This window comes from Orcinus orca, chromosome 11, assembly GCF_937001465.1.
Source record: "Orcinus orca chromosome 11, mOrcOrc1.1, whole genome shotgun sequence".
Taxonomy (NCBI): Eukaryota; Metazoa; Chordata; class Mammalia; order Artiodactyla; family Delphinidae; genus Orcinus; species Orcinus orca.
The window spans coordinates 33,611,807-33,636,408 of NC_064569.1; the positions used below are offsets into that span (position 1 = coordinate 33,611,807).

General features: G+C 41.0%; 1 protein-coding gene across 3 annotated transcripts in view; it reads right to left on the reverse strand.

Moving 5' to 3' along the window:
* Positions 1-24,602, reverse strand: part of PRICKLE1 (prickle planar cell polarity protein 1) — a 107,971-nt gene that overhangs the window by 29,687 nt on the left and 53,682 nt on the right. The window contains exon 1 of one of the 3 annotated variants that reach the window (XM_049694042.1): positions 13,194-13,317. The exons of the other annotated variants lie outside the window; for them this stretch is intronic. The gene's annotated coding sequence lies outside the window, so the exon portion shown is untranslated. Of the gene's footprint in view, positions 1-13,193; positions 13,318-24,602 lie in introns of those variants that run through there. 3 annotated transcript variants of the gene reach the window in all.

The following is a 24,602-nucleotide window of genomic DNA, read 5'->3' on the forward strand; positions in this document are numbered from 1 at the left end:
TCATATGGTAGTTCTATTTTTAGTTTTCTAAGGAAACTCCATACTGTTCTCCATAGTGTCTGTATCAATTTACATTCCCACCAACAGTGCAAGAGGGTTCCCTTTTCTCCACACCCTCTCTAGCATTTTTTGTTTGTAGATTTTTTGATGATGCCAATTCTAACTGGTGTGAGGTCATACAGCAGCAATTTTGATTTGCATTTCTCTAATAATTAGTGATGTTTCGCAGCTTTTCATGTGCCTTTTGGCTAACTGTATGTCTTCTTTGGAGAAAGGTCTATTTAGGTCTTCTGCCCATTTTTTGCTTGGGTTGTTTGCTTTTTCAATATTGAGCTGCATGAGCTGTTTATATATTTTGGGGATTAATCCTCTGTCTGTTGACTCGTTCGCAAATATTTTCTCCCATTCTGAGGGTTGTCTTTTTTGTCTTGTTTATAGTTTCCTTTGCTGTGTAAAAGCTTTTAAGTTTCATTAGGTCCCATTTATTTATTTTTGTTTTTATTCCCATTACTCTAGGAGGTGGGTCAAAAAAGATCAAGAATGTTCTTCTTATGTTTTCCTCTAAGAGTTTTATAGTGTCTGGTCTTACATATAGGTCTTTAATCCATTTTGAGTTTTTTTTTGTGTATGGTGTTAGGGACTGTTCTAATTACATTCTTTTACATGTAGCTATATACTTTTCCCAGCAACACGTATTGAAGAGACTATCTTTTCTCCATTGTATATCCTTGCCTCTTTTGTCATAGATTAATTGACCGTAGGTGAGTGGGTTTATCTCTGGGCTTTCTATCCTGTTCCATTGATCTATATTTCTGTTTCTGTGCCAGTACCATATTGTCTTGATTACTGTAGCTTTGCAGTATAGTCTGAAGTTAGGGAGTCTGATTCCTCCAGCTCCATTTTTTCCCCTCAAGATTGCTTTGGCTACTTGGGGTCTTTTGTGTCCCCATACAATTTTAAGATTTTTGTTCTAGTTCTGTAAAAAATGCCATTGGTAATTTGATAGGGATTGCATTGAATCTGTAGATTGCTTTGGGTATAATAGTCATTTTCACAATATTTATTCTTCCAATCCAAGAACATGGTATATCTCTCCATCTGTTTGTGTCATCTTTGATTTCTTTCATCAGTGTTTTTTTTGTTTGTTATTTTTTTTTTTGTGGTACGCGGGCCTCTCACTGTTGTGGCCTCTCCCGTTGTGGAGCACAGGCTCCGGACGCGCAGGCCCAGCAGCCATGGCTCACAGGCCCTGCCGCTCCGCGGCATGTGGGATCCTCCCAGACCTGGGCATGAATCCATGTCCCCTGCATCGGCAGGTGGACTCTCTACCACTGCGCCACCAGGGAAGTCCTCATCAGTGTTTTATAGTTTGCTGAGTAACAGGTCTTTTACCTCCTTAGGTAGATTTACTCCGAGGTATTTTATTCTTTTTGTTGCAATGGTGAATGGGATTGGTTCCTTAATTTCTCGTTCTGATGTTTCGTTGTTAGTGTATAGGAATGCAAGAGCTTTCTGTGCATTAATTTTGTATCCTGCAACTTTACCAAATTCATTGATTAGCTCTAGTAATTTTCTGGTGGCATCTTTAGGATTTTCTATGTATAATATCATGTCACCTGCAAACAGTGACAGTTTTACTTCATCTTTTCCAATTTCTATTCCTTTTATTTCTTTTCTTTCTCTGATTGCCGTGGCTAGGACTTCCAAAACTGTGTTGAATAATAGTTGTGAGAGTGCACATCCTTGTCTTCTTCCTGATCTTAGAGGAAATCCTCTCAGTTTTTCACCATTGAGAATGTTTGCTGTGGGTTTGTCATATATGGCCTTTATTATGTTGAGGTAGGTTCCCTCTATGCCCACTTTCTGGAGAGTGTTTATCATAAATAGGTGTTGAATTTTGTCAAAAGCTCTTTCTGTTGAGAAATCTATTGAGATTATCATATGGTTTTTATCCTTCAATTTTTTAATGTGGTGTATCACACTGATTGATTTGCGTATATTGAAGAATCCTTGCATCCCTGGGATCAAATCCCACTTGATCATGGTGTATGATCCCTTTAATGTGTTGTTGGATTCTGTTTGCTAGTATTTTGTTGTGGATTTTTGCATCTATATTCATCAGTGATATTGGTCTGTAATATTCTTTTTTTGTAGTATCTTTGTCTGGTTTTGGTATCACGGTGATGGTGGCCTTGCAGAATGAGTTTGGGAGTGTTCCTTCCTCTGCAATTTTTTGGAAGAGTTTGAGAAGGATGGGTGTTACCTCTTCTCTAACTGTTTGATAGAATTCACCTGTGAAGCCATCTGGTCCTGGACTTTTGTTTGTTGGAAGATTTTTAATCACAGTTTCAATTTCATTACTTGTGATTGGTCTGTTCATATTTTCTATTTCTTCCTGGTTCAGACTTGGAAGGTTGTAACTTTCTAAAAATTTGTCCATTTCTTCCAGGTTGTCCATTTTATTGGCATAGAGTTGCTTGTAGTAGTCTCTTAGGATGCGTTGTATTTCTTCGGTGTCTGTTGTAACTTCTCCTTTTTCATTTCTAATTTTATTGACTTGAGTCCTCTCCCTCTTTTTCTTGATGAGTCTGGCTAATGGTTTATCAATTTTGTTATCTTCTCAAAGAACCAGCTTTCAGTTTTATTAATCTTTGCTATTGTTTTCTTTGTTTCTATTTCATTTATTTCTGCTCTGATCTGTATGATTTCTTTCCTTCTACTAACTTTGGGTTTTGTTTGTTCTTCTTTCTCTAATTGCTTTAGGTGTAAGGTTAGGTTTTTGTTTTTGTTTTTTTTTAATTTATTATTTTTACTTTTGGCTGTGTTGGATCTTCACACTTTGCTGCGGTGCATGGGCTCTAGGCACACGGGCTTCAGTAGTTGTGGTGTGTGGGCTGAGTATTTGTGGCTCACGGGCTCTAGCGCACAGGCTCAGTAGTTATGGTGCACAGTCTTAGTTGCTCCGCGGCATGTGGGATCTTCCTGGCCCAGGGCTCAAACCCGTGTCCCCTCTTTGGCAGGCAGATTCTTAACCACTGCGCCACCAGGAAAGTCCCAGTTAGGTTGTTTATTTGAGATTTTTCTTGTTTCTTGAGGTAGGATTGTATTGCTATAAACTTCCCTCTTAGAACTGCTTTTGTTGCATCCTGTAGGTTTTGGATCGTTGTGTTTTCATTGTAATTTGCCTATAGGTATTTTTCAATTTCCTCTTTGACTTCTTCAGTGATCTCTTGGTTATGTAGTAACTTATTGTTTAGCCTCCATGTGTTTGTGTTTTTTACGGTTTTTTTTCCCTGTAATTGATTTCTAATCTCATAGCGCTGTGGTCGGAAAAGATGCTTGATATGATTTCAATTTTCTTAAGTTTACTGAGGCTTGATTTGTGACCCAAGAAGTGACGTATCCTGGAGAATGTTCTATGGGCACTTGAGAAGAAAGTGTAATCTGCTGTTTTCAAATGGAATGTCCTATAAATATCAATTGAATCTCTCTGGTCTATTGTGTCATTTAAAGCTTGTGTTTCCTTATTAATTTTCTGTCTGGATGATCTGTCCATTGGTGTAAGTGAGGTGTTAAAGTCCCCCACTATTACTGTGTTCCTGTCGATTTCCTCTTTTATAGCTGTTAGCATTTGCCTTATGTATTGAGGTGCTCCTATGTTGGGTGCATATATATTTATAATTGCTATATCTTCTTCTTGGATTGATCCCTTGTTCATTATGTAGTATCCTTCCTTGTCTCTTGTAACATTCTTTATTATAAAGTCTATTTTATCTGATATGAGTATTGCTACTCCAGCTTTCTTTTGATTTCCATTTGCATGGAATATCTTTTTCCATCCCCTCCCTTTTAGTATGTATGTGTCCCTAGGTCTGAAGTGGGTCTCTTGTAGACAGCATATATATGGTTCTTGTTTTTGTATCTATTCAGTGAGCCTGTGTCTTTTGGTTGGAGCATTTAATCCATTCACATTTAAGGTAAGTATCAGTATATATGTTCCTATTACCATTTTCTTAATTGTTTTCAGTTTGTTTTTGTAGGTCCTTTTCTTTTCTTGTGTTTCCCACTTAGAGAAGTTCCTTTAGCATTTGTTGTAGAGCTGGTTTGATGGTGCTGAATTATCTTAGCTTTTGCTTGTCTGTAAAGCTTTTGATTTCTCCATCGAATCTGAATGAGATCCTTGCCAGGTAGAGTAATCTTTGTTGTAGTTTCTTCCCTTTTATCACTTTAAATATATCGCGTCACTCCCTTTTGGCTTGTAGAGTTTCTGCTGAAAAATCAGTTTTTAACCTTATGGGACTTCCCTTGTGTGTTATTTGTTGTTTTTCCCTTGTTGCTCTTAATAATTTTTCTTTGTCTTTAATTTTTGTCAATTTGATTACTATGTGTCTCGGAGTGTTTCTCCTTGGGTTTATCCTGCCTGGGACTCTATGCACTTCCTGGACTTGGGTGGCTATTTCCTTTCCCATGTTAGGGAAGTTTTCAACTATCATCTCTTCAAATATTTTCTCAGATCCTTTCTCTCTCTCTTCTCCTTCTGGGACCCCTATAATGTGAATGTTGTTGTGTTTAATGTTGTCCCAGAGGTCTCTTAGGCTGTCTTCATTTCTTTTTATTCTTTTTTCTTTATTCTGTTCCATGGCAGTGAATTCCACCATTCTGTCTTCCAGGTCACTTATCCATTCTTCTGCCTCAGTTATTCTGCTATTGATTCCTTCTAGTGTATTTTTCATTTCAGTTATTATATTGTTCATCTCTGTTTGTTTGTTTTTTAATTCTTCCAAGTGTTTGTTCTTTAATTCTTCTAGGTCTTTGTTAAACATTTCTTATATTTTCTCAATCTTTGCCTCCATTCTTTTTCTGAGGTCCTGGATCATCTTCACTATCATTATTCTGAATTCTTTTCCTGTAAGGTTGCCTATCTCCACTTCATTTAGTTGTTTTTCTGGGGTTTTATCTTGTTCCTTCAACTGGTACATAGTCCTCTGCCTTTTCATTTTGTCTGTCTTTCTATGAATGTGGTTTTCATTCCACAGCCTGCAAGATTGTAGTCCTTCTTGATTCTGCTCTCTGCCCACTGGTGGATGAGGCTATCTAAGAGGCTTGTACAAGCTTCCTGATGGGAGGGACTGCTGGTGTGTAGAGCTGGGTGTTGCTCTGGTAGGCAGAGCTCAGTAAAAGTTTAATCCACTTGTCTGCTGATGGGTGGGGCTGAGTTCCCTCCCTGTGGCAACCCAACACTGGAGCTTACCCGGGCTCTTTGGTGGGGCTAATGGCAGACTCATGCCAAGAGGTACTTCCCAGAACTTCTGCTGCCAATGTCCTTGTTCCTGCAGTGAGCCACAGCCACACCTCACATCTGCAGGAGACCCTCCAACACTAGCAGGTAGGTCTGGTTCAGTCTCTTATGGGGTCACTGCTCCTTCTCCCTGGGTCCTGATGCACACACTACTTTGTGCGTGCCCTCCACGAGTGGAGTATCTGTTTCCCCCAGACATGTCAAAGCCCAGCAATCAAATCCTGCTAGTCTTCTAAGTCTGATTCTCTGGAATAGAATCAAATCCTGCTAGACTTCTAAGTCTATTCCTCCTTCTGTTGCTGGACGCCCAGGTTTGGAAGTCTGACGTGAGGCTCAGAACCTTCACTCCAGTGGGTGGACTTCTGTGGTATAATTGCTCTCCAGTTTGTGAGTCACCCACCCAACGGTTACATGATTTGATTTTATTGTGATTGCACCCCTCCTACCGCCTCGTGGCAGCTTCTCCTTTGTCTTTGGATGTGGGGTATCTTTTTTGGTGAGTTCCAGTATCTTCCTGTCGATGATTGTTCAGCAGTTAGTTGTGATTCCGGTGCTCTCACAAAAGGGAGTGAGCGCACGTCCTTCTACTCCGCCATCTTGAACCAATCTCAGTAACTGTCTTTTGATGAAAGTTACTTTCAATAGTTCCTTTCTCCTTTATGCTTGGAGCCCTTGCCTCTTCAGCATTGTATTTGCATTGAATTATACAGGGGCTAAGGGCAGGGATCTCACCTGTTTTGTTTAGTGATGGATCTATCCCAAGTGCTTAGATACACAGGCCTGGTCCATTAGGTACTTTGCCTGCTACATAGTGGAGTCTCAGTGAATATTTGTTGAGTGGTCAATGACTGGTTCACATTTGACCTTCCATAAACCCTGACTCAGACCTTGTTAAGCACTCCTACTTTTATATCAATTATCTATCTACTGATTCTGTTTTTATTTTTATTTGGATAAAAAAAGTGAGTCAACTAATTTAGGGTTCAGTTCTCTAGTTTTAATATTTAAAGGAACCTCATCAAGTTTATCATTTAAGTTACTTGTTCTTTTTAGCATATAAGATCTGATATGAACACAAACCAATTGGCTAAATTGAAATCTCTTTAGAAAGCTCAAATTGTTAAATCATGTGCTCCACCCACCTCCAGACCAATAGCCTCTTTCCTCCTCTATTCCAAGTCTGTTTATGGTACCACCAGTACTCCCAGTAAGCCAGACACCTGACCATCACAGGTGCTTCCTTCATTAGGCGCCCTCCCTCTTGCCTGCCCTCAGTCAGTTGCTTATCAAATCTTTGCATCTTTTCAATTTTCTCTGTTGATGTGTATATCCCTCTCCCACCCCTAAAACTGCTGCCCACCCATCTCCCCAGCCCTGGGATGCTACTGCAGCCTAACATCGCCTCAGGGCTTCTCTTCCCTACACTCATTCTCCCTCACTTGACCACCACAAAGCTATGTCATTCTCCTTTAAAATTCCCTTCTTCAGCTTTCCCAACACCTCCATGGAATAAAGGAAGGTCCTCCATTTCCAGCCCCTACTGATCCCTCCAACCCTATCTCCATCACTTGTCATACCTCACCTTTGGCTCCAGAACTGGTGGTTTCTAAGTGTATCATGTTGTTTCATGCCCCTTTGCCTAATCCCGCTGCTTCCTCTACTTGCAACTGTCTAGCCACTCACTTTTATTTGCCTGGCTAACTCTTACTTCAGGACTTAATTTGGGATGGGTCCAGGAATGTTCCCTGAGGCCCCATCAGACCAAAGGTTTCTACGCTGCACTTCCATTGCTCCAAGACCCTCCATTAGCCCCAAGATACCTATCTTATTCAGACCAGTCCCTACACCATAATTACTGCTTATTTTCTTTTTCAGTTAGAAATTCTATTAACTCAAGTGATGTGTTTCTCTTCCTCTGTGCACACAGCTTTGGGATAACCCAGAGGGTCAAACTTTCCACTCAGCAGCTACACCAATGAGGATAGGCTGTAGTCACTATTTTGGTTAATATTAGTGTATGGAAGAGATATATTTTGAGAAATAGACCTCCTGATGTTCCTAATTCCTTCAAAGAGCTTTCCCAAACAAAAAGCAGTAACATCATCCCATGATGATCATGGTGAGGAAGCTGTTTGTCAGGGATAAAACTGCGGTCTGGGTGGATCTGGAGGCTACAAACATCCCTAGCGCCCTTTGGGGAAAGGGAGCGCTGCCTCATAGCAGGCCATTGAGTACCTCGTACAGGGCCTTCCTTTCACTGAACATGCAGTGACCTAAAGATGGGGGTGGGATAGAATTAGCAGTCAAGTATGTATTAGAATTGCGTGTCACTTTGGACATATAGTATGATGTTACTGCATTTTGTCTGGTGATATATCGAGTAAGAACATAATGTCAAGTGAACCTCTATTATTATTATGATTATTAAGCAGCTATAACGTATGGAGTACTTGTACGCTAGGCCTTGTGCTAAATCCTGTATATTAAAAACAATCCTGATAGCCACGTGATAAGGTAGATCTTATATTCCTCATTTTACAAATAAGAAAAGTAAGGTAAGTTGCTCAGTCATCTCATCATCAGTGAATTAGTGCAAGCGCCTGTATTCAGAACTGCGTCTGACATCAAAGCCTACAGTCTTAAACCACTACGTTATTTGCTTTTGAAGCAGAGCTTCTTACAAATAGTGAAATAAAATGCTTTGCTTTCCCTAACTTGTCATTCAGTGATATCACCAGAAAGTAGGAAGGATAATTCTAGAAGTTGCATACTGCATTATTTCATCTAGAAATAAAGCAGTGATCGTCGGCCTCACTGAGGGATGCACAGCCAACACACTGGCTGTGCTGACCTCTAGGACCAGTATGTTGCACAGCTCAAAGGAGCTGGATCATCCTCAGCCCCCAATCCTGCAGATCCTCAGACAAATGCAGCTCTGAGCTTTTGGAAGCAGTTCACTGCACCATTTTAATTTCTACAGATACAAAATCATTTATTGTCCAAATACAACAAAACTGGCCTGTATTTGAAGATCATTTATGTAACAGTTGCTCTGATGCAACTATTCGTCATTACAGCATCAGGGTGTGCTAAGCTCCTACTCAAGTAAGGGTATCACTCTCGGATGGGTTCAGAAGCCCACCATAAGCTCCTCAACTTAGAGGAAGATTATGCTGAACAAAGGGCAAACCGTGAGAATGGTTCGCTTTGTAGCTCGTGTGTGACCCACTCTGCTGAACGCATCTCACACGACATCCTGAAGGCAAAAAGGCACTGAAGTAATAACGCAGCCATTAATAAGCCTGTCAGACAAAATTGATTACAGCTCAACTCCCAGGACCATAATCCATTATTATTATTATTTTACTAAGGTCCTTCTGTTCAGTTGTAGCACATGAAAGAAACAAAAGACAATAGAATTAATAGTCTGTCTGGCAGCATTTCTTGGCAATTGTAATTGCCAGTATGTTCCCCAACAAAAATTTGTTGCAGATGAGCACAAATAATAGGAAACTATTAAGACTCATATAATACCACACAGGCTTGTAAAGACAATCTGCTTCTTACTGAAGGGCACACATTTTTGACTTAACACAAACTCTAGCTCTGATTTAAGACTGCTGACTACTTTGTTGCTCATGTAATAGAACAAACCACGTTTCCATTATCCACCATTTCTGAAGTTTTTAGCTTCTTTCAATAGATGCTAACAAGATTCCAGGAATCTCTGAAATGCTTCTCTCCACCTTTTGGAAAGGTAAGTTTCAGAGGGGGAGTAATTTAGTGAAGACTGAACGTATCATTAGCAAAATAGTTTTATGACATAATGCTTTCAGGATATAAAGAGTCAAATGTTTTTTGAAAAAATCCAACGACATGGTTAGATAACCTCTTCAAACGGAGCCACCATTCAAAAGATAAAAGAGGAGCGCCACTTCCTGCACAAGCAACATTTCTGATCATCTTCTTGTCCTTCCAAGAATCTTTACAGTGACTTTCCCGAACACGTAACTCTCTGATTCCTAAGAGCACCGTTCATGAAGTGCATTTTTTTTTTTTTTGCACAGTCAGGGAAATTAAAATCTACAGAAGAATGCTTGTCACTCTACAGAAAAATGTTTCTCATGCCTAATTAAGAGAGTTCTTAGGGAGAATAAGTACGATGTTCACATACATTACTATTTGGGTTCCTTGAAAGCCTATAGTAGGAACATCTAGGCATTTTGACGCTGATGCTGTGTAATAAAAAGTTTAATTTGTAGTGGAATTATAAGGGGAAAAAGAATTCAAGATGACCACTAGTGTGCTAGCTAGGCTGCAAATTTTCTGTGCGTCGTGAGGAAGATATTCTCACCGCTAACAGCGCTAGGACAAATTAGGAAACAGCGGGCTGGGACCTCTGCCATGTGACTCCTAGAAGCTTGTCAACGGGTATGGCAGGCAGGACCCTCACTGGGTAGATGCTCGGTGGCAGTTTTTGTTTTGAGTAGGTGAGGAACTGTCAGTTAATTTAAAGAATGGCTTGGGAATGAATGGACATTTATGGTTCTGTTTTTTTTCCAGAGGGTTTTATGTGTTCGACAGCTCTTAAAGGGGAAATATAGGGGCTACTTACCCAAGGTATTAATAGGCATGATTTTATTTTTTAAGTATTTGCTTCTCTGCTCCTTTATACTTCCAACTCTCAGGGACCCACATTTTACACTGGCATGTATTCTTAGGGCATATGGGGAAAAAGGGCCAAGTTTCAGATGTCTCTTTTCTCTATTTCTTTCCTTCATTGTAAGGTTTCCTTATGGAGCTTTCAGTCTTAGGTTTCCATAACCTCCTAATGCAAAACAGGCTAAGAGGAGCAGTGAATGTCACAAACCACGTGTTGCTCTGCTTTCCTTTTCTTGAGGAGGAAAAATCCAGCTTACAAGAAGAGTATGCAAATTTAGCAGTTCACTGAAATTAAAGATGTTATAAAGGTTTCTTAACCCCAGTCTTGGCCATCTTGTAATATTTTAAAATATAAATTGAAACATATGATTGTGATAAGCTCTGATTTTACTTAGAAGCACAGAGAAGATGCTAAGACCATGGATAATAGTTCACAAAATTAATTTTGACTTATGGGGCAATCTGAATATTTTCACCTCAGCCAAAGATAAGAGACACACACAAAAAATAAACTGTAAGGATTTCATTGTGAAATGGACACTAGCGCTTTCTGAACCCTGGATTAACAATCTCTATCTGGGCTTCCACAGACTTGCATAAATTATTCAAAATTTTTATGGCTCAATTCACCTGTCAAAGAGAAGGGCCTTTTGACAACACTTCACACCTGTTACTTATCTAGAACAGTTCTGGGCTTAGAGACTCCCCACCTGGATGAGCATGTCCAGACTTTCCTCACACTCATTTTACACAAGGGGATAGATTCTTTGCAGTGCTGGGTAGTAAAGAAATTAAGACACACACTAAAATCCCTGGAATTTTCCCAAATAGACTATCACAATACAGATCTTAACTAAAGTAATCACAGAAAAGAGCACAGACCTTTACAAAACCATCATAAGAGACAGTCTATTTAGAGCTCTTCCATGTAACACTTACACAAAAAACAAACAATTAAGGGCCATAGACTTCAATGTCTGTTCTAAGGAAAGCACCAACCAACCAAAAACAAACAAACAAGTAACAAATTATGAAAGCTGATTTTTCTTCTAGGTCTTACAGTCGTAAGAAATGTGAATGTCCAAAATAAATTCTCATCAGAATATTCCCAGCTGGGGTAACGCTCGGCTGTGGAAATCTTTATCCCCACACTTTCTTCCTTCCCTAACTCAATTACCATAATAAAGGGATGAAGCCTAGGTCAAGTTTGAGATTCCCACATCCTCCACAAATCCGTCCCTGTGGTCCTCCCATCATCAATCTGCAAGTAATTTGAAAGGGGGTCCTGGTTATTTAATTAAGTGACAAAGGGCATTCTTGGGGAAAAGAGGTTTGACACAAACATCTACTTTAAATTTTATGTCTGTGGCAAAAACAACAACAACAACAAGACCCCCACTTCCTCACAAAAATCATACATGGATTTTAGAAGTTTTAAATGATCATCACACTGGAGCATTAATTCTGCTGATGGTTTTTTAAAAAGGGAAATGAGATGCGAAGAAAAGTGGAGTCCTAGGAAAAGTCTATGTCATAAAATATGAGGGTGTTTAAAAAGCAGGGGATGGGACTTCCCTGGTGGCGCAGTGGCTGAGAATCTGCCTGCCAATGCAGGGGACACGGGTTCGAGCCCTGGTCTGGGAAGATCCCACATGCCGCGGAGCGGTTAGGCCCGTGAGCCACAGCTACTGAGCCTGCGCGTCTGGAGCCTGTGCTCCACAACAAGAGAGGCCGCGACAGTGAGGGGCCCGCGCACCGCGATGAAGAGGGGCCGCCGCTCGCCGCAACTAGAGAAAGCCCTCGCACAGAAACGAAGACCCAACGCAGCCAAAAATAAATAAATTAATTAATTAAAAAAAAAAAAAAAAAGCAGGGGATGTTAAAAATTGAATGCAGATTTCTGAAAACAGAGCCCGAGTAGGCTCAGAGGCGCCTCTCCTGGACCAGAGTCCTGGGAGTGGTGCCAGGAAAGGAAACTTCTTGTTCAGGGAAATCTGGTAGGCAGAGTATAGGAAAATTGCTTAGTTATAATCCAAGGGTCTTTAAGGAGAATATTCCGATGATGAACAAGTGTACCTGCCTCCCAAATGAGCACATTTGGGCAGAACGTCTGAGTGGAACTTGGGTCACTTGGAACCGATTCTACAGACGGGGCTACTTCCTCTCCCTTTTGGTGGCATCCAAGCATGGTAAGTACATTAGGGAACTATACTGCTGCAAACTGGGCTGTGTTGAAATTAATGAGGTTTGTATTAGTGAGGACACTTTTTGTAAGTAACAGAAACCAGACTAATTTAAGGGAAAAAAGGGTGGGGAGTGATCACTTGCTGGATGGATACAAGAGGTGTCTCAGGCAACACAGAGCAGGATTGTAGCTGAGCTTCAGAAAATGTGATTCAGAAAGAGAAAGGCTCAGAAAACTAGACAGTATTCTTTCTTCCTCTAGTCTTCCGTCTGCTGCTTTCTGGTTAACATTTTGTGCTTCTTTCCTTTCAGACAGGGCTTGGTGGCTCCTTAGTCTATGAGGTTAAAAAATGGCCCCCTCTCAGTTCTGGTGTTGGAATGCAACATGACCGCCAAGGCCCCCACTCCTTGACCATGTATCCACGTGGGTACATGGATTTGGATTTGGGCATCTGTGTTTTATGGGCTGCAGGCCAGTAACTCCCAGTGAAGGTGGAACTGTTTCTGTCCTGCACAGATACTCCCAAAGTGTCTATTAAATGGATTAAAAAATTCTATTTGTACAATGGGGCAAGAGAACTTGCTATTAGATATTATGGACGGGCATTGTCCCTATTAACGGTGAGCCAAGAGCAATTGATGCTGAGCTGGTTGACAGTTTAAGAATCACCCGGAAAGCCTAAAAATATATAGATGCCTGGACCACATCCCTATAGATTTTGATTCAATAAGTCTGAGTTAGGACCCAGAAATTTGCATTTCAGGCAGTCTTCCCAGGTAATTGCAGTTTGTAACTGGGTTTAGGACCCAGGCATTGGTCTATAGACACCATTCACTTTGGTTACTAGCTCTCCTAAGACAGTGGTAAATTTGTGGAATGAAAAAGAGAAGCTACTTCAAGTTCTTATTGAGTAGTTGGTCGAAGCAAAATTCTACCCTCCAGCGTCTTCAATATTGCTTATGAAGCAGGCATGCTGATGAGTAAATCTCAGATCTCTTTCATAAAAAGTTCTAAAGGGATACATATCATTTTAGGGATCTGACCCACCTTAGTTAAGATGTCTTGCTCAAGTGAAAGTTAACTTCTCTTTTATTATATTAGGTGAAACTCTTCTTTTAATGTGACCTGTGGTGCTGGTTTTAATCCACAAAACATTTGAGAACTGTGGTTTCTAGAATGGGTTAGAACAAAGCATGAAGTGAGAAATTTAGAACTCAAAGCCATTTAATATCTAATATTTAAGCCCATAATTGGGGGGACATACAATGCTTAATTTTATTTATGCATAGTTTCTGTCATTTCAACACATTTCCTCTGCAAAAGCTCCACTCGCAGGATGCTTTTGAGGCGAGTACTGCTCCCACTGATGTAAATTAACTGCTGTCCTGCTGGGTAAGGCTGTTGAAACTTGAAGGTTGCTGGGAAGCTGCTGTCTCCCTGAGTTCTGAGTGTTCATTAGCGTCCCAGCACATGGACACATCGCAAGCAGATCACATGTCATTTCGGGAGACAGGGGATATTTACTGAAACTACTAAGATCAAGGCGTGTAGACAAAGCAGAAAAATAATAAATCACGTGACCCTCACAGACATAAGCTGGGAAGGTGTTTGAATTAAACTAATTCACTGGGAGAGCACTGTCTTGGCAGAGGATAGAAAAGGCTTCCCCTATCCCACAACTTGCTGTCTGTCCCAAAGTAACAACAAACGATTCACTGTCCGCTGTCCTCTTGCTCTTCTCTGCTATAGTATTTTCCCTTTCTTCTTGCACCAGCTTTTTTCGTGCTCAGTCTTCTAATTTGTTTTATTACATGGAAGATTTTTTCCTCCAGATATTATTAATATTACTGTAAGAAAGAATTATTCTGGAGGAACTAACCTCCAATCCCCATCACACCATCCATGGAGGTTGCATCGCGCTGAGCAGAAAGCAGAGCCTACATGAGGTTGATGGACATTTCCAAAGCCAACGCATCTGTGTTGATTTAATGCAGGGAAACAGAAGATGACTACGGTTAGTCATGTGACAGATGACATAGAAGCTTATCACCAGGCTGAATCACAGTATTGACAGGATTAGTTTTTCCTCATTAGTCAGAGAACAAGATAAATACATATCTGAGGACACAGAGTAGGATAGGATTGCACCTCCTGTTCCTGTGTGATTTTTATCAGGATATGAAATGCAATTACATCAATCTTATTTGAATTAATCCATCGATTTGTCACTATGGGGTTTTACAAAAGTTAACTGTATAAATAAGCAAAAGTGAAAATATATATATATATTTTTTGAAAATATATTTTAATGACGATTGAGAACACGGCTTTTACATTTATAAAAAAATCATGAAAAGATAATAATCCTTCTTTTGTAATGGTTGCAGTGGAAAATGAGAAGTATGGAGAATGTGGCTCTGAGAAGGAAGGAGGGAACAGGAAAAGGGGAAGGGGGTGGAATGTTTGTCCTAGACTAAGAATTTTTATAAAGGATCCTCCCACTCATGCTGCTTAAGGGCACTAAGAACTTATTATATGGCAATAATCTTAGCACAACATACTTTCCTGTTAGAATATCCTGTACCATGGAGTTTTTTGGCTGAAAACTGAAGTATGCCTGAACATAATGTGTAATGTAATTCCCACAAATGAGCTACTGTTTGGGGGGAAAAAAAGGCAAATGGTAATAAATCTGTAAATCCCTACTCAGTTTTTAGGATAACCTTTATTGGTCTGGGCTCAACAGTTTTATGTATGGGTATATAACATATACCAAATTAGAAATTCATCAATGGAACTCATTGATAAAGAACTGTTGCATAAATAGCTTTATTCTTTAGAGTTTTACTTATTACTTAGAGAGCTATTATAAACAGCATTATTATTTAGTTGTTTGTTTAAAGGAAAAACAATATAGAGAGACATTTAGATTAGGTCAAACGTGGGAAATCGCTCACAACTGCGGGCTTCCAACACAGATGGGCAGAGAGGTCCCAGAAGCGGTGAGAATGAAGAAGTGTGATGGAAGTGGGTGGGCACACTCTCAGGGTCCTGGAGCGGGGCTGTTCCACTCCGGATCTGGGTTGGAGGGGAGGGCAGGGCTTGGCATAGTAGTCCTGCCTCTGGCAGTAACTGGCTGGAAGACCTTAACCCTCTGGGCCTCAATTTCTCATCCACAAAATGGTAGATGATCTCTGAGGTCTTTTGGCTGTGAAATCCTCTAATTCTCTGAATTCTTCGGTCTAGAAAACCTAGGAATGGAGGTCAGCTGTATGCACAGAGGCCACTTTAACCAAAGGCTGGTTTTAGCGTTTATTGCCACACCCCAGCATGGTGAAGTGGACCCAATGCCCGAATTCCCAGCGAGGGCAGCAGGAGAGAAGCCCACACACAGTGATGGGCCTGACCGTCTGTGCAGCCTCATGGACCCTTCTTGTCTCTTTGGGGTTTAGACGGTACAAAACTTCCAATGAAAGTTCCCAGGCATGTACCCTAAATTCCCCATCTCATCCGCGGCTCCTTAGTCTGAATAGAAAATTCTATTTCGGGAAACCATCTCGGGATACATTTAGGCTAACGTGAAGGAACAGTTGGAAAGCAAACTCGGACATAAAACGTAGACACTCTCAAAGAACTGTTGAAAAAGGAAAATGAGATTCTTCCTTTAAAGCACACTCCAGAATAAAGTGCTAAAGGACTTCTTAAGAATAATGTTGCCACAGCACCTCTTACTTCCCTACCATATTCTGTTCACCCTTTAATCATTTGTGTGATGTCTGGGGTCTCCGCTGGGCTGGAGGACTTATGTAGATGGAGAGCGTGATGGTCGTGCTCAGCACTGCCCCTGAAAACAAGCCTAACACCCGTCACGCCGTCAGGACTGACAAAGGTTTGTTGAGTGACTGAATGGTTGAATGATGAGTGCCATTAATTTTATGAGAATATCCGAGATGTGGAACATTCAGGATATTAAAATGTCAATTAAAAAATGATTACCATGTACCCAGTTTTTCTACTTTCTGTTCTACCAATGACCTTTATTAAGAAATAAGTCATGCCATTTGGTCTGAAAGATAAGATCATTTTTTAGTCAGAAACATGACATTTTCTTGAAAAAGTCTTTAATTGAGTTTCATTTGTATTTTATTCCTGGTACAATTCATCTTTTTGTTATGAGTAAACAAACATATCCCCCAAATTGATACTATTTCCCAAAAATCTTCATTGAGATGGGCAACTGGAAGGTTTACATGTTTGTCAATAAGGAGCTCAGGTCCTAGCCTGTGTCATTACTGAAGAGCTTGAAAAACCTTTATTTACCTGCCTAGCGGGGCCACTAACCTGCTCCATTCAGAGCCCTAATAAAAAGTGTGTGATAAAAATGCCAAGGCTTGCTTATCTTAAAAGATTCTTCCTAGTTCAAAGGGTCAGTTTCACACCAGGGTCCCAAGTCTTATCAGCTAGCTCTTCAGAGTCCTGCCATTGTAAAACAAAGGATTCCTCCAACTGGCATGACAATGGTACAATCACCAGACACTTCAAAAGAAGTGGGCACCGCACAGAGGATGCCCTGAGTTTGCCCCTCACTGGGATGTTTACACACACATTCCAACAGCTCATCCCACAATAAAGGCGAGGCGGGACAATCAAGGGCATCACGCCTGCAGAGTAGTCAAGGACTCTGTCTTTACCAATAAAGCCAGGGGAAACTTCAGTTTAAACACCATTTACTCCCAACATGGAGTTCTCAAAAGCCAGGGTCTCCTTTTTCTACTAGGGTGAGGAAGCTGCAAGGGGATGGAAGTGAGCTTCAGTGCAGCGTCCTCAGCACATAATTAGAGAGAGACAGAGAGAGAGAGAGAAAGAAGTATGTCTGCAGATAACCAAGACTCATCTGCAGGTGTCCGCATGAAATTTGCAGATGTGGATAAAAATAAAAAAGTCTACACTGGCTTCGCAGGATGCAAAGAGAAAGCCTACAGGTACGAGGATAACAGAAGAAAAGAATTTGCTGTATTCCCTCTGAGGGTCTGGCCTTGTGATGGGGGCTCTGATCTGTTGGCCTTGTTTGTTTAACTTTCCTGAAAATCAAAAACAAATACGAACTTTCCCAAACCAAGTTCCACAGGAAAACAGGTATGGAAATGATTGAAAAACTTACCTTTGAGGTTTGCCAGGCCTTTCTTGGAGATGTGTATTAGAGACGTGTATAGATAGGTTATTTCAAAGAAACCCAGGCACTTAGATACTGGAAGCAGGAGGCCAAATAAGGAACAGCTTGATTTTGTCGACATCAAACAGTAAGTTATAAGGTTTTCTTTATTTTTCAAAGCCTGTACTTTGTACATTCTAGGATATCAAGGGTGTTTTAAAAACAAGCAAACAACCTCCAATTATTATAGGGAACACTTTGTATTTTGCAAAGAGCTTGGTGGCCTTGCTGAACACCAATAAGACTGTGAGGTCTGGGCAGTCCTTTAAGCCATCACTCGACCCCCAGTGGGGTCGTGCTACTCAAGCAACCTCGCCCTAGTTCTTTTCAGGTTCCTGTCTATGCTTCAACCCCAATGAGGAGCCTGAATGCCTGTAACAGCGCATGTCCTACTCATCAACCAAAGGGGGAAAAAAACGAGTTCAGACAAGGTTCTCAGGGAGATGGACAGATTTGTTTTTGTCAAGAAATAATTTCAACAGGCATTTTAGTGAGCCCGTTATGTATCCACCCTAGTTAAAATTGCACCCAGCCCTCTCTCTGCCCCTCACTTCTCATCTCTTTCTCCCGAGTTATTTTTCTGCATAGCTCCTAGCCCCATCTCACAGACTATTATTTTGTTTGGCCCCTGCCTCCATCCCTGCCCCCAACACCACTAGAATGTAAGCTCCACCAGGCAAGGATTTCTGTCAATTTTGTTCACGGGTGTAGCTCCAGGACCTCGTGCATAGTAGGTACTCAATTAATATGCATTACATAAATGGATATAAGCAACGCTGCTGGACACTGCGGTATAAAGAGGAACAACAGCTGCTTTTTGCCCTGAAGCAACTCACTACTCCCTCTATTTAAATATATATTGTCAATTCTTTCCTCATCTTTATGTCTCTCTTAAAGCTTTAGTGTGTCTCTTTTAAAAAATTATTACACAATAAAACATGGACATAATCTCACTGTATATTAGTGAGCTATTCAATTTAGTATATACAGTAGCCCCAAGACTATAACCATTCCAATATATATTTGTTGTCTTTAAAAATCCTTTGAGACATCTTCATTGCAATAAAATAGTCCAACAGTAGTTTGGTATACAAATATATCCCCAAATCATGAAACATTAATGATCTAATAAAGCAATTAGTTTCAGGTTACAGCAAATGAAACTACGTCTTCCATTCTGGAATTACAGATCCTTTTATTTTCTGCATTTCATATTTTCCTCTGTGTGTGCTGCGAGACTATTAAATCCCCCACCAGACAGAACTCTTATCTCATGGTTATTCAGTGGAAGAAGAATGATCATCATCTAGTTTTTTTTCTGAATTTCTTGTGAGTGTTCTTATAAGAAATAGATATCCAAATACGGCTTAATTTTTGTTACAAGAGAATGATTGCATGCAGACCAACAAAAATGCCTTGGGAAACTCACTGGCTGATAAGCTAAAATTAAATCTGAACAATTTATCTATTATACGTTGTCAAATTGAGAGATCCACATTATCAAAAATGAAAACGAAGTTTCTTTGCCCATCCTGGCCTATTCCACTTTTCAAGTTTCTTTTTAAAAATTTCATTTCATTGAAAGTATACAAGCACATACTTTAAAAATCAAACAATTCTAAAAGGCTTCTTCTGAAAAATAGCAGTCCCCTCCTGTACCTCCCTCTCCCCTTTTCTGCTTCCCAAAGACAGCCAAGTTCGTCGCTTTTTATTGATCCTTTCACTATTTATCTCTACTTCTCTAGATAGGGCAGAGATATTAATACTTTGATTTTTCTTTTCTTTAAATGTATTATCTATTAACTCCCACCCTCACTCTATCTCACGCACCCTTTCACGGGAGGTAAACCAGTCGAAACCTCGCATCCCTGATATTACCATGACCTACCCTTAACTTCAAAGGATACTTTGATGGACTAGTGAATTCTAAGCCCAAACTGATGTCTCCAGAGAATTTTGAAGGCACCACTCTGCTGTCTTTTAGCTGCCAGCGTTGCCATTCTGATTCTTCATCCTTTACGTGAAACCTGTTTTTCTACTCTTTCTGAAAGGTTGTAGGACCTTTTATATTCCTAGCATTCTAAAATTACCCGATGATGTGCCTTCATAGTGAGTCTATTTTCATACACTGGACAGGATATTTGGTGGGCCTTTCAATCCAGAAATTCATTTCCTTCAGTTCAGGAAAATTTATGGAATGATTTCTTTGATGATATTCTCCCCTCCATTTTCTCCTCCTATTTAGATGTTGGTTCCCTGGACCTGACTTCCCATTTTCTCATCTTCTCTCTCAGATTTTTCATTTCTTAGTGCTTTCATTTTACTTTCTAGGAGATTTTCTATTATTGTAGCTTCCAAGGCTTCTAGGGGATGGTTTTTCATTTCTTATTTTTAATTTCTAAGAGTTGCTTTGTTTGCCCATGAAGGTTCCTTTTTTGTAGCATTCTGTTCTTGTTTACTGGGTACACTATCTTCTCCTTTCTCAGACAATACTAATTATATATATTTTTTTCTTTTTCTTTTTTTTTTTTAAGTGTTCTTCTCCCTGGGTAGTATCTGTTCTATCAGTACTCTCTCTCCCTGTCTGTTCATTTCATATTAGATATTTCTTCCAATGTCTTCCAGACATTCTTCTAATGTCTAATGTCTTGGCTATCTGTTTATATTTCAGAGTGAGACACTAAAAATCTGATTGGACGCTGTCTGTTTTTGGGAGAATGGGATCAGGGGAAGGGAGCTTTTTGACTCTGTCTTCACTCTAGACTAAGATAATACAGGAACCCCCAAAGTTGGTATCTCTAGTTTTGTTTCATCTTTTGCCCACTTTTGGCTAACCAGATTCTCCAGAGAACACTTCCCATCTCCTGCCTACAGGATGATACCCAGCTGAATGATGTGGAAGGTAAGTTGAGGCACGTTACCTGACTCCTCTGGTTTTGGTTAGGGATCCCTGTATGGTCAGGCCACCCAAGATGCCTGTTCTCTTGCTCTCTGTACAGCTCCTGCTTGACCAGTGCCTGCTTTAGCTACACGCTACTCACATGACTGACCTTCCTACATACTTGCCCCAGGCCCAAAGCTAATGATTGTTCTAGCTTTAGATCAGAACTCTCCACTATGCTTATCAAAGGGGTGGTGAGGGCTGTGCCCCTCTGCTAGCTTCCTGGCAACCAATGAGCCAACCTGTTGTCAATTTCCCTTATAACTGGTAATCTCCCCTTCCCCCTGGGAGCAAAGGCTGCCGCCACGTCCTGTCCTCTGTCCACTGCACACAGTGGGTGTCACTCCAGGACCTTGCTTCAGTCATGTAAGCTCCCCCTGTCCATTAAACCACTGATGTCTCTGCTGCTGACTCCGGGCTCTTTCTTCGCTCTTGAAGCTGGGCAAGTGCAGGCCTAGTGGGCCTGTGGGGTGCAGCCCGACAGCCCCTCCCTCAGTTGTGCTTGGTGTCTCACAGGCTAGAGAGGCTTGTTCTACTCTCCCAAGGGTAAACCTTCTTGAGCCTTTTGGGACGTCTACGGAATAACTCAGGTTGCATCTCAACTTTCTCTAGTTCTAGATTAGGATCTGCTTCCTTGAGTCTTCTAAGTCCATTACCAATTACAGTCATCCCTCAGTATCCACGGGGGATTGGTTCCAGGACCCCCCATAGAATGTTCAAGTCCCTTTATAGTCCACCCTCTGTATGCGAGAATGCAGAACCCATGGGTACAGAGGGTGACTGTATCCTGCTTCCAGCCTCCAAGATGTGTAATTTTCTTCTTTCCCATTCTCATCTTTGTGGGTTATCTCCTTTTAAAAAGTAATTTATTTACTGTCATCTTAGTGAAATTCTGAAAGAGGACAGAGGTAATTGTGCATATTCAATCTGCCGTCTTTAACCAGAGGTCCCTGTTTCATTTTTTCCATGGGCTTATTTTTAAGGCCATCCTCGAATACCAGTCTCACTGCCTCCTCCCAGCTCAAGGTCACCTTGCAGCTCTTAAGTCCCGAGTTTGAAGGAAAAGGAAAGGAATTTCTGTTGATAAAAGGCAAATGTGTCCTTAAATACTTAACTGGACACTTAACAAGAAGAGTGGGGACTTTAGTAGTCTGAAAGGTGTTTCTCTGCATAATAAATGGGTTTCTTTCTGCACATCACATGGACATGAATTTCTAGAGCATGAAGGAGGAACTAAAAGGTCTCAGGATGTCTCTTCTAGATTTGAGTTTGTAATTCTAAAAATAAGAGAATTAAAAACCCAGCCTCGGGCTTCCCTGGTGGCGCAGTGGTTGAGAGTCCGCCTGCTGATGCAGGGGACACGGGTTCGTGCCCCGGTCCGGGAAGATCCCACATGCCGCGGAGCGGCTGGGCCCGTGAGCCATGGCCGCTGAGCCTGCGCGTCCGGGGCCTGTGCTGCGCAACGAGAGAGGCCACAGCAGTGAGAGGCCCGTGTACCGCAAAAAAACAAAACTAAACAAAAAACCTAGCCTAGTATAATGCCTTCATTTCATAAGCAAGAAAACTGATTTTACTGTAAAAGTTAGCTAAATTAAAAGCATCAGAAATTTTTAAGGACAGATATCTCTTTTTTTTTTGCGGTACGTGGGCCTCTCTCACTGTTGCCTCTCCCGTTGCGAAGCACAGGCTCCGGACGCGCAGGCTCAACGGCCATGGCTCACGGGCCTAACCTATCCGCTGTATGTGGGATCTTCTCGGACCGGGGCACGAACCCATGTCCTCTAGCAACGGCAGACGGACTCTCAACCACTGTGCCACCAGGGAAGCACAAGGACGGATATCTTGATAGCACTATGACTGCTTGCCTCCTAACAAGAACAACTTTTTATACCCTGGATAATTTCTCATCTTTTTTCAACTGATGTGCCTTTCCCTAATAAGCACAAACAATAAATATACGACATGCTGAAATCCATATGTTGTGGATTTATTTTTTAACGAAGCAAAGTTATTTAAGTTCTGACACAACAACAGCTGTCAACTTAATTTTAAAATGTTAAAAATAGCTCAGGGGTACTTAATTTTTCTATATTTGTCCTTGCATCTGTCTTCCAATTTTAAAATGAAAACATTCTTGAATTCACCCATATAAAAGTTATGAGATGAATTTTAATCCTATTTTTATTTAAAACTGAACTGTATTCTATATTAGCATCTAGTCAAATTGATCCTGAAATTTATTTGGCAATATCTACTCATTGAGGCAAGAATAATACATCTTATACTTCTAAAAAAAAAAAAAAAAAACCTAGCAACAATAACCCTACAGCCTTCCAATAAACTGTAAATTGCACTTATTGACAAGATAATCTTGGAGCCTTGGTTCACACAGCAGCTTTGCCACTAGCTAGCTGTGCCACCTCCCTGTGCCTCTATTTCCTATTCTCTAAAATGGGGGCAATAATAGTACCTACAGCATAACGGTGCTGATGTGGGCAATAAAAATGAGAATTCATATAAAGTAGCAGGTCTTCCATGAGAGGCACTGTGGCTTCATAATGGATAATTCTCTGCTTTATTTAGGAAAGTCAGGCCTGAAATGTTGAAAGAATGGCTACTTTATTTCTCCCTCATGTACATAACCCTCAACAGTAATCACTGTCATCTTTAATACTGAAAAATGTCTTCAACATGACCAATTCTTAAATAGCACTCAGGGAACTAAACTATTGCCTCCTCTGTGTTTTTTTGGTCGGTTGGTTGGTTGGGTTTTTTTTGGCTGCACCACGTGGCAGGCAGGATCTTAGTACCATGACCAGGGATCGAACCCACACCCCTGCGGTGGAAGCACAGAGTCTTAACCGCTGGACCATTAGGGAAGTCCCTCCACTGTGTTGTTAATAGACATTGACTGAATTTTTAGCTCTAGCTTTAGACTTTTACCAAAGAAAAGGGATACTTCAAGACTTCTGTGGCTTAATGTACTTGATCAACTCCAACGCCTTCGCTGATCTTGGTGAGGAAAACAAAGCAGAACTTTCCTGTGGCTTTGAGTGTTTTAATCCAGTGTTTACTTAGCAATTCAAATAACATTAAAGGCAGACCTGTGTGTTTAGCAGCATAGGCATGTGCTTTTTTTTTTTTTTTTTTTTTTTTTGCGGTACGCGGGCCTCTCATCGCCGTGGCCTCTTCCGTTGCGGAGCACAGGCTCCGGAAGCGCAGGCTCAGCGGCCATGGCTCACGGGCCCAGCTGCTCTGCGGCATGTGGGATCTTCCCGGACCGGGGCACGAACCCGCGTGCCCTGCATTGGCAGGCGGACTCCCAACCACTGCGCCACCAGGGAAGCCCAGGCATGTGCTTTTAAAAACAGTTGAGAAATACTGCTCTAAACCAGAATTTTTCAATCTTCTTTGTCCCGATCAGGATCAGCAGCTGTCCCCACGGTGGTGTATTTCAACCCACAGCACTCCCTCCCCTGCAGTTCTGATATGGCACACCCTCCCAGCAACCACTGCTTATGTAACGTAACCACACGCCCCATTTTGATTTGGAAAATCTTAGTTTGTGCCTCCTTTCCACATACAATTATTGACGTCACCCTCTTTCAACCTCTCAAGTGTTCAGGTTTGGATAAAAAATGATAAGGTCACTGTATACCTATGAGTCCCCAGATCTATGGTGGATCTGGAGTCCTGGAAGTAAGAGAGTTATATGGAATCTGCACAGGAGAACAGATGATTCCCCCAATACACCCTGGCAACCGAACCGCTCATCATGTTTTTCCGCCATAACCAACCTAACATGTGGAAAAGAAAGATGCAGGGCCTTGGTGGACGACATACATGAGAAGAATATTAAGAGACAGTGCACTGTGCAGAAGGACAGCCCTGAGTTAGAATGCCAGCTCTCCCATTTAGTAATTTCCTGAGGGGGGCATGTCACTTCACTCTCTCTTAGCCTCATTTTCCTCCACTACGCAATGGAGATGTAAAGTTTCCTTCACCAAGTTGTGATGGGGATTAAATGAGATGATGCATGAAAAGTGCTTAGCACAGTGGGGAGATTCAGTGAACAAGATCCATGCCAAACAGTCCTTTACATTGTTTTAATTTGATTAAGTCTTCACTTTAGTTTGTGTTATCTGTATAACCTAACAATACACTTTTAATTCAAAAGGTTTTGAACTTAAGAAAAAGTTCTTTAATTTAGGCAGAGCCTCAAACTGTTGATTGAATTTGGTTGGTTAGCAATACAGTGAGGTATTGCAAATCAGAATGTAAGCGTCAAAGAAATTTTTCAGTA